The sequence below is a fragment of the Mustela nigripes genome, chromosome 7 (genome assembly GCF_022355385.1).
Source record: "Mustela nigripes isolate SB6536 chromosome 7, MUSNIG.SB6536, whole genome shotgun sequence".
NCBI classification, from domain to species: Eukaryota; Metazoa; Chordata; class Mammalia; order Carnivora; family Mustelidae; genus Mustela; species Mustela nigripes.
Window position 1 is genome coordinate 75,901,255 of NC_081563.1, and position 10,341 is coordinate 75,911,595.

Consider the following 10,341-nt stretch of genomic DNA (forward strand, 5'->3'; position numbering starts at 1 on the left):
TACATGTGTATAGCAGTGCCAAGAGGGTGGGGATTAGGATCCCCGTGTGTTCTGGTGTCCACGACAGTCACAGGTCATGGTCATTGATCCAGTATTATTGACAGTGCCCCTCTTGCTCTCAGAAACATCTCTGTTTGGAGGATGACTTACAGGATCATGTGCAAACTCTTGATGTATCTGAGGCAGTCTGGGTGTCAAGGGACCATGATTCAGGGAGAAGAGAAGTATCCTGAGGTAAGTGTGACACCAGGAGTGCAGTTCCTCCCTGATGAGTTGGCCCATAGGTAAGTGGGAGGGACAACGAGGAGGAAAAGCTGGGCAGAGAGTAGTACTTCTCAAGAGTAATATATGATTTAAAAAATACGTCTTGGGGTGGCTGGGTGGCTCAGTGGGTTAAAGCCTCTGCCTTCGGCTCGGGTGATGGTCCCAGGGTCCTGGGATCGAGCCCCACATCAGGCTCTCTGCTCTGTGGGGAGCCTGCTTCCTCCTCTCTCTGCCTAGTTGTGGTCTCTCTCTGTCAAATAAATAAATAAAATAAATTTAAAAATAAAAAAATTAAAAAATACTTCTGAGTCTAAAAGAGCATTTAAAAAAAAGAGATTTTATTTATTTACGTGACAGACAGAGAGAGAGAGCACACAAGCAGGGGGAAACAACAGGCAGAGAGAGACAGGGAAGCAGTCTCTCTGGAGCAGGGAGCCCAATTAGGGGCTCGATCCCAGGGCCCTGGGACCTGGGACCTGAGCTGAAGGCAGAGCTTAACTGACTGAGCCACCCAGGCATCTCTAAAAGAGCTTTTTAAATAAATTTATAATAAAAAGTCTAAGTAATATGAAAATCACAGCATCATAGTTAAAATGGCAGCTATTTTTCTATCTTAATGGTACATAAAATAATGTATATTTCCCAGTTTAGGGATCTTAGAGTTGTTAAATATGGTATATTTGTTCTCATGTAGGAGTGTCTCTAAAGAACAGATTCCTAGAACCTGCTGGGTCAGAGGATAAGTGCATTGGACAGATTCTGCTGGCCTGTCTTAGAAACAAAGAACAACAGTGTCTGATTCCCCCACTCTTACGAGCATTGGGTGTTAGCAGTCTTTTAAGTTTCTCCTCATCTGATGGGGTCTTACCAGATCTTCATTTCGGCTTCAGTCCAGTGTGAAGGGGTCTGTGTTTCCCCAAATTATCCTACCCCACTCCTGAGTGTAGTCGGTTCAGTCTGCATCACATTTCCCTGGAGGTTAGGCCTTGGGACCCACACATCTTCTCCTCCTTGAGGGAAAATAGAGGGTCATTTCTCCCACGTGGTGCTGGAGAGGACTGTGGACTAAATAGCATAGGAGGGGATTTCAGATGCTGCCTGATCCCGGGGGTTCTGAAAGGCATTCGAGGTGGTGCACCTTGTTACAGATGGCAGTGGTATCTTTCAAACTTCTAGTTTGAAAAAAGTAATGAAAGTAATTCTTCAGACAGCCTCTTGCTCTGGGAACATGGGATCCCTCTGGGAGCCTCCCATGCATTTCCCAGCACCCACAGTGGCACCCGGGTGTGTGCATAGGACTCAGGTTCTCCCCTGGATCCTCTGTGGGTTTTGATTACTCTATGGCAACTTTTTTTTTTAGTCCTATACTGGTTAATATATGCTCACAACAGAATGCTGGCTAAAAATATAAAATGTGGGGCGCCTGGGTGGCTCAGTGGGTTGAGCCGCTGCCTTCGGCTCGGGCCGTGATCTCAGGGTCCTGGGATCGAGTCCCGCATAGGGCTCTCTGCTCGGCAGGGAGCCTGCTTCCTCCTCTCTCTCTGCCTGCCTCTCTGCCTACTTGTGATCTCTCTCTGTCAAATAAATAAATAAAATCTTTAAAAAAATATATATATATATAAAATGTGAAAAGTTTGCTGAAATAAAGCAAATGAAGACCGTAACATGAAAATTCTACACGATGACTTAAGATGATCTTCATTCAATAGGTGTGCAAATTGCCTTCAGCTGATCAAAATGTTTATCTGGCTAGTCCTGATATCTCTTCCATGTCAGATACCAAAGCCAAAAAAGAGAAAATAGAGAGGCCATTCTATCCAATATAGTCTTTCATTATTAGAAATAAACATGAGCGAGACCCACTTCATATTATTTGCAGAATGATGTTTGCACAAAGCAGCCTGAACCCTTCTGTTTTATCTCATTGTTTGGACACAAAAACATGAAAGTAATAAAAATAGCCCAGTTTTTTTTTTTTAAGGTGCAAAAAGCACAAATCCCAAGCATTCATTTAGAAAAGCGGTTTTTGTCTATTTTTTTTTTTAAAGATTTTTATTTATCTATTTGATAGAGAGAGATCACAAGAAGGCAGAGAGGCAGGGGGAAGCAGGCTCCCCGCTGAGCAGAGAGCCCGATGTGGGGCTTGATCCCAGGACCCTGAGATCATGACCTGAGCCGAAGGCAGAGGCTTAAACCACTGAGCCACCCAGGTGCCCCTGTCTATTTTTGATACTGTCAAGAGTCATTAAATTTCATACACTTTATCATACATTTGTCCCAATACCAAATATGATCAATGTTCTTTTTTAAAGATTTTATTTGACAGACAGAGATCACAAGTAGGCAGAGAGGCAGGCAGAGAGAGAGGAGAAAAGAGGAAGCAGGCTCCTCATTGAGCAGAGAGCCCGATGCGGGGCTCGATCCCAGGACCCTGGGATCATGACCTGAGCTGAAGGCAGAGGCTTTAATCCACTGAGCTACCCAGGCACCCCTGATCAATGTTCCTTTAAAAGTTATTTGTTGGGACGCCTGGGTGGCTCAGTTGGTTAAGCAGCTGCCTTCAGCTCAGGTCGTGATCCCAGCGTCCTGGGATCGAGTCCCACATTGGGCTCCTTGCTCAGCAGGGAGCCTGCTTCTCCCTCTGCCTCTGCCTGCCATTCTGTCTGCCTGTGCTCGCTCTCTCCCCCTCTCTCTGATAAATAAATAAAATCTTTAAAAAAAAAAAAAAAAGTTATTTGTTAATAGCACTGTTGATGGGAATGCAAACTGGTGCAGCCACTCTGGAAAACAGTGTGGAAGTTCTTCAAGAAAATATTAAAAATAGAGAGGTGGCAGTGGCGGCCGAGGAGGATTTGGACGAGGAGGTGGCCGCGGAGGCTTTAACAAAGGCCAGGACCAAGGACCTCCGGAACATGTAGTTTTATTAGGAGAGTTCCTGCATCCCTGTGAAGATGACATAGTTTGTAAATGTACTGCAGATGAAAATAAGGTGCCTTATTTCAATGCTCCAGTTTATTTAGAGAACAAAGAACAGATTGGTAAAGTGAATGAAATATTTGGACAACTTAGAGATTTTTATTTTTCTGTTAAATTGTCAGAAAATATGAAGGCATCTTCCTTTAAAAAACTGCAGAAATTTTATTATTTTATTTTATTTTTTTAAGATTTTATTTATTTATTTGAGAGAGAGAGACAGTGAGAGAGAGAATGAGCGAGGAGAAGGTCAGAGGGAGAAGCAGACTCCCCATGGAGCTGGGAGCCCGATGCGGGACTCGATCCAGGGACTCCGGGATCATGACCTGAGCCGAAGGCAGTCCTCCAACCAACTGAGCCACCCAGGCATCCCAAAACTGCAGAAATTTTATATACACCCATATAAACTGTTACCACTGCAGAGGTTTTTACCTCGACCTCCAGGTGAGAAGGGCCCTCCAAGAGGTGGTGGCAGGGGCGGTTGAGGAGGAGGAAGAGGCGGTGGTTTCAGAGGTGGAAGAGGAGGTGGAGGCTTCAGAGGAGGAAGGGGGGTGGTGGTTTCAGAGGGAGAGGACATTAAGTAGAACAGTTGGCAGAGAAACTTTCTACATGAACTACTTCTATGGATCAGAAACTTGTTTCTTGAGCAAGTTTTGAAGAAGTGGTCGTTTTCTGACAGTGGAATTAAAATGTCAATGCCATGCAAAAATGAGTGCAACAGAATAGGTGATTTTGCTCTAAAAGAGTATGAACAAATGTTTTAATGTTTTGTACAATGCTTGGAACTCTGTGGGTGCTTAATAAACGGGCAGTTTCCATTTGAAGCATACTTGGAGTTTTTAAAATAAAATGTTTTATTTCTTTAAGTTGTAACAGAGCAGCTGTGTTTATTAAAACAGGGCTATTTTTGAAGCTAAAAGGTACAACTAAGCTTAAACTCAGTGGATTTCAGATAGAAAAAATTATTTGTTTACATATGTAACTGATCTTTAAAAAAGTAGGTTAGTGGAACAGTACTTTAACGTTTTTTATAAATTAACACCCCCTTTCAAAATCTTTGCCTTTTGTTTGTGAAAACAATACCTTTTATTGCATTTCACTTGTGTATGTCAGAGTTACTAAAGCATTTTCTTTAATTATGATTAATAATTGATTAGCAAATTTTTGTTTTGATTATGAATCTATTAAAGTTGGAACAGCTCCGTTCACGTGAGAACTGAAGTTCAAGAAATTTCTGGAGACCTGTTCAGTTCTCATTCAACATAGAGGAATCTTGAAAGTTTTACTGAATGTTTTTGTTTTACATTTTAAAAGAAACTCTAAAGGTTTAAGATGTTATTTATCATTAAAAAAAGATGTTATTCATTATATAAAAAAAGAAAATATTAAAAATAAAACTACCCTACGATTCAGCAATTCACCACTCCGTACTTACCCAAAGAAAACAAAAATACTAATTCAAAGGTTTACATGCACTGTGATGTTTATAGCAGCAATAACTACAATAGCCAAATTATGGGTGGCTCAGTGGGTTAAGCCGCTGCCTTCGGCTCAGGTCATGATCTCAGGGTCTTGGGATAGAGTCCCGCATCAGGCTCTCTGCTCAGCAGGGAGCCTGCTTCCCTCTCTCTCTGTCTCTGCCTGCCTCTCCATCTACTTGTGATTTCTCTCTGTCAAATAAATAAATAAAATCTTTAAATTACGGAAACAGCCCAAATGTCTATCAACTGATGAATGGATAAAGAAGATGCATGGTGTGTACAGACACACACACAAATATTACTCAGGCATAAACGAGAATGAAATTTTGCCATTTGCAATGACATGGCTGGAGCTAGAGAGTATTAGGCTAAGTGAAATAAGTCAGGCAGAGAAAGACAAATACCCATATGATTTCACTCATATGTGGAACTTAAGAAATAAAACAAATGAGCAAAGGGGAGGAAAAAAGGCGGTGGGGCAGAATCTTAACTACAGAGAACAAATTGATGGTTGCCAGAGGGGAGGCGGATGTGGGGATGGGTTAAAATAAGCGATGGGGTTTAAGGTTTGCACTTGCTTGATGAAAACCAGGTGTGGTATAGTGTTGAATCACTATCTTGTACACCTGAAACTAATATTACACTGTATTATGTTAACTAACTGGAATTTAAATAAAATTTTAAAAAATTTATTTGTTAACAAAGCACGATTTTCCCTTGCGTAAATAAAGTGAATGAAATATTCTGGACTACATGGTAAATGGAAATAGGTTGAGATTAGTCTTTATATTTTAGGCATTACTGGAGATTGTTTTAAAATTATACATATATCTAAAATAACTTTATTTTTAGAATTATTTACTTACTTTTTAAAAAAAGATTTTATTTATTTGATAGAGGCACAACAAGAGAGGGAGCACAAGCAGGGAGAGTGGGAGAGGGAGAGGCAAGCCTCTCACCAAGCAGGGAGCCCAATGCCGGGCTCAATCCCAGGACCCTGGGATCATGACCTGAGCCGAAGGCAGATGCTTAATGACTGAGCCACCCAGGAGCCCCAATAACTTTATTTTTAAAGTGACTTATACACATCATGAAAATTATTATGTGATTCAGTAATCTCAAGATGTTGGCAAGTATATACACGATGAAAAGAGTTCTCCAGGGGCGCCTGGGTGGCTCAGTGGGTTAAGCCGCTGCCTTCGGCTCAGGTCATGATCTCAGGGTCCTGGGATCGAGTTCTGCGTCGGGCTCTCTGCTCAGCGGGGAGCCTGCTTCCTCCTCCTCTCTCTCTGCCTCTCTCTCTGCCTGTCTCTCTGCCTACTTGTGATCTCTCTCTGTCAAATAAATAAATAAAATCTTTAAAAAAAAAAAAAAGAAAAGAAAAGAGTTCTCCAGTCAAGATAGGCGAGAGAGCTCTTATTTGGTCTCGATCCCTCAGATTATAGATGAAGAAGCTGACCTCCAGAGAGGGTAAGAGATTTACTTAAGGTCACACAACCAGGAAGAGTCACAGCTCAGACTCTTAATTCATGGCTCTTTAAAGGCAGTCCATATGAATTGATTGAAGGTCTTAGGAGACTTCTTGCTGGAAAATTCTCTCTGGTAGCAGAGGTTCTGACACTGCGCAACGCCTTCTCCCCGCCCCCCCAACATGTTCAGCATTGCCTTTAACCGGGTCCTTCCTTTTAGAGCCCTGTTTTCCTTGGGGACTAAGCTATTTTAGTTCTCCAAGTCTGTAGGGGATGCTGCCTTCCCCTCCCATGCAACCAGATGAGTTAATATCTCCACAACCAATGAAAGAGTAAATCCAGGATGGGAGGAGTGAGAGGGAAGTGGACCACCAGGGGCCAGCCTTGCTGCTCATGGTTCACCAGGTGCGGTCTACCTGAGGGACTTGGAGGAAGAGCAGGCTCTGGAGATGCTACTGGATTTGAGACGACACTATATATAGGTCCACCATTTACTTTCTGTTCATCAGGAAATAACCCCTTTCAATTTAAAATTTAAAAATTTGGGGGGGCTGGCCAACTCCGTTGGTGTAGCATGCAAGTCTTGATCTCATGCTTTGAGTTTAAGCCTCACACTGGGTGTAGAGATTACTCAAAAATAAGATCTTAAAGAAAAATCAAACCTTTAAAAATAAACATAAAAATTTAAAAAAGTATTACCATCTCAGAGAAACCATGTGATGACGTTAGCAGCCTGTTCCAACTTATTTGTTTTAAAGTCTCATTCTCTGCTGCCCTCGAAGTACCCTGCACTTGGCCAGGCATGCTCCAGGGAGCCCCAATCCTGGCGTGCTTGATGGGACCTTGCAGGGGTGTGTTGACCGTCCCCTTTTCTGAGTTCTTGCTCTGGGCTTATGTCTCTTACAGTTCAAAACTATCTGGAGAGTCTCACTTACCTCTTTTTCTGGGTGGATAACCCAGTAGGCACAGGGCACTGAGCTTCCTAAAAACACCATCTTTGGGAGCCCCCCTGCCTTCCTGCTACTGTCTCCTCATTGCCTGATCAGTCTAATCAATTCTGCTCTTATTTCAGGGCTTTATACAATCCTGCTGCTTGATACTGTCACCGTAACGCAATCTGTTACTTTGAGCAGTCACCATCAAAGTGACCACATACATGGGGCGCCTGGGTGGCTCAGTGGGTTAAGCCGCTGCCTTCGGCTCAGGTCATGATCTCAGAGTCCTGGGATCGAGTCCCGCATCGGGCTCTCTGCTCAGCAGAGAGCCTGCTTCCCTCTCTCTCTCTGCCTGCCTCTCCATCTACTTGTGATTTCTCTCTGTCAAATAAATAAATAAAAAAAAAAAAAAAAAAAAAAAAAGTGACCACATACAGGACATTTTTTTCTGCCTCCCATCACTTGCTCATAGCTGTTCCCCCAAATTATTATATTGTTCTGTTGTTCGCTCTCCTGGCTCTGGTCAACCAAACGGTGACCAACAGACGTAGGGAAGCCCAGGAGACTATGGAGAGAGGCAACCTGGAGGAAGACACTCAGTGTGGTGGGTAATTTGTGGAGTGGCCTGCAGCTAACCTCCCCTGGAGAGGCAGGTTCTGGGTGGTTACCAAGTGGGTACAGTAGGCACAGTGCCTAGAGCCCCCCAGAATGTTCACATTTTAAATTCTTCATAATCAGAAGAAAAAGTAAGTACGATAGTCATGTTGTCCCAATAAATCCAGCTTGGATTATATCTTTATTTTGCAGAAATAAAATACCATTAATTTTCTTTTCTTCTTCTTCTTCTTTTTAATGGAGGAGGGGGTCCACGAAGACAAAAGTGCCTGGGGCACCGAACAGTTACAATTTGGCCCAAGGTAGAGTGTGACATTGCCTGGTTAAAAAAAAAAAAAAAAAAAAAAAAAAAAAAGAAATTAGAAGAAAAAAAGAAAAAGAAATGGATATCCAGATATTTGTATGAAACCTCTTGATTTTAAATACCAGGAACTAGTTTTTTTAAAATTAAGCCAAACAAACATGTTGTGGCCCAACAAACACGCGGGCTTAGCCGGCACTTTCTCGAAGGCCCGCGGCTTGACATGACTTCGGGGCCACGCCTTGTGCCTGCGCTCAGGACCGACGAGGGGCCCTCCGGGCTCCGATGCTGAAGTCCCCGCCCTGTCCGGTCCCGGAGGCCCGGCCGGGGGAGGCCACCCCCGGCCCGCCTCCGGCCCCAGGCGCCGCCTGGCTGCTCCACTGGACGGCTCCGCGGACATCCAGAGCGGCGCTGGGAGTCTAGGCCCGGGCCTCTCGCTCGCTGGTCACGCGGGGCGCGGGCAGGGGGCGGCCGCCGGCTAAGTGCGGCCGGTGAGCCGAGGCCAGCCCGCTCTGCCCCACCGCTCGGCCCCACCCCTCGGCCCGCGTCACCACCGCACCGAGGCCCGCCTGCCGTCCGCCGCCCGCCCGACTCCTCGCGCTCCCGGCTCCCCAGACGAAACTCCCGAAGGACGCCGAACGCGGCGGCCGAGGCTCCTCCTCCCGCGCTGCTTGGGGAGGCGGGCTGCGCTCTTCTCAACGCCCCAGCGACCAGCCCATCACGGCCCTGCCAACCGGCCCTTCATCCCCGGGCGAGACCCTCGCAGGACGCCCCGCTCAGTCTTCCGGGGGTCGCGGGGCAGAGGCAGGCGACGCGGGGCCGGGATCCAGTCCCGCGGAGCCCGGAACCGCCAGTGCGCATGCTCCTCCGAAGCCCGCACCGGGCCTGGGTGAACCCTGATAGAGCCATCGCGAGGCCGGCTAAGCGGAGCTCCAGTGGCGCAATCGGTTAGCGCGCGGTACTTATACAGCAGTACATGCAGAGCAATGCCGAGGTTGTGAGTTCGAGCCTCACCTGGAGCATGACCCTTTTGGACATCCGCGGCCCCCTTTTATCTCCTTACCCAAAGGAACCGGTTAGTCTCTCTTTAGCGTTCTCAGTTCCTGTCGCTGACTGCCTGCCTGCGCTTGTCGCTCCGCCGCTGGCAGGAAGCAGCTCGCCCCGGAGCTTCTTACCCGCTGTGCAAGCTACTTGTTGCACCCAGCCACTCGAATCCGGACCTCTTCATAAGGCTTCCGCTACTTCTCTTCCCAGGCCGTTCCTTTACCCGCATCCAGTCCCCGGCCACAAGTACCCGCTAGGTAGAAGAGAGATCCCGGCGCGCCGCACCGGTGGAGGGGCGCCGCCTGGGCTTAGACGTCGAAAACCTACCCGGTGTGCCCCAGCTCCCGGAGCCGGGACGAGGTCTGGCTTCCCGTCCACGGCCCCTAGCCCAGAGCCGCGTGGGGCGTGGCGCGGCGCAGCGCTCTGTAGGTGGCGGGTCGCCAGCCGGACGACCACTCCGGGGAGTTGCGGCCAAGGGGCTCAGCGCAGGGCGAAAGTGGAGCAGCTGCTCCCCTCCGTCCGAACTGCGGACACCCTGACACCGCGGGCCCTTCTCCCCTCTCCAGGCACACTGGCCTCCCTGGGCCGACGCACAGAGTTTGGGAAATGCGCGCGGGGCGTTTTCCTCTCCCCATCTTGCGCCTCCTCTCCCCGGGGTCGGTGTGCGGTGGTGCCAGTCGCCAGTAGACCCGGGAGCAGACATTTTCTAGTGATGCCGAGTGGCGGCTGTCCTTTCACGCATGCCACAAATGCCAGGTTCAGAAGTCCTCCCGGGGCGAGGAGTAGGGGTGGGGGTTGAGGGGGGCAGGAAATCTGGTTTTTGCAGCCAGCACGGGAACACTTCTCTGAAGCGTGGGGGCTGCTTTGCCATGGGGGTGGATGGGTGCCCCACATCCCCAGGAGGTGTGGGCGGAGCAGGAAACAAGTTTAGTCAGGCGAGAGTCGTCCCCAACGCGTTGTCCACGAAGAGTGGTTTCTGCTGGGTTTTTTTTGGACAGGATGGTAGTAAAACCCTGAGATAGAAAATCTACCTGGAGCGCTGAGAAGCAAGATCTGGAAGGATTAGAGAAAGTGGAACCCCAGACCCAGACTGAGGTTGGAGAGCCTCAAGCCCACCCACCGAAGTGGAAGTCTGCCCTCCTCACCTAACCGGAGGCCAGGCCCTCCCCCAGTTAGAGCCTTTTGCTCACAGGCCCATACTCAGTGGATGCTGAGAAATCTAGCTCAGGCCTGGAGACAAGTGTCTATCCATTAAAATA

The 10,341-nt window shown here is 47.4% G+C and overlaps 1 non-coding gene and 1 pseudogene across 1 annotated transcript; both read left to right on the forward strand.

Annotated features, from left to right (window-relative positions):
• Positions 1–204: 204 nt before the first annotated feature.
• Positions 205–3,817, forward strand: LOC132022381 (H/ACA ribonucleoprotein complex subunit 1-like; annotated as a pseudogene).
• Positions 3,818–8,967: 5,150 nt separating this feature from the next.
• Positions 8,968–9,060, forward strand: TRNAI-UAU (transfer RNA isoleucine (anticodon UAU)). The gene is given in 2 exon segments: positions 8,968–9,005; positions 9,025–9,060. It is a non-coding gene; the product is annotated as a tRNA-Ile (tRNA).
• The last annotated feature ends 1,281 nt before the right edge of the window (positions 9,061–10,341 follow it).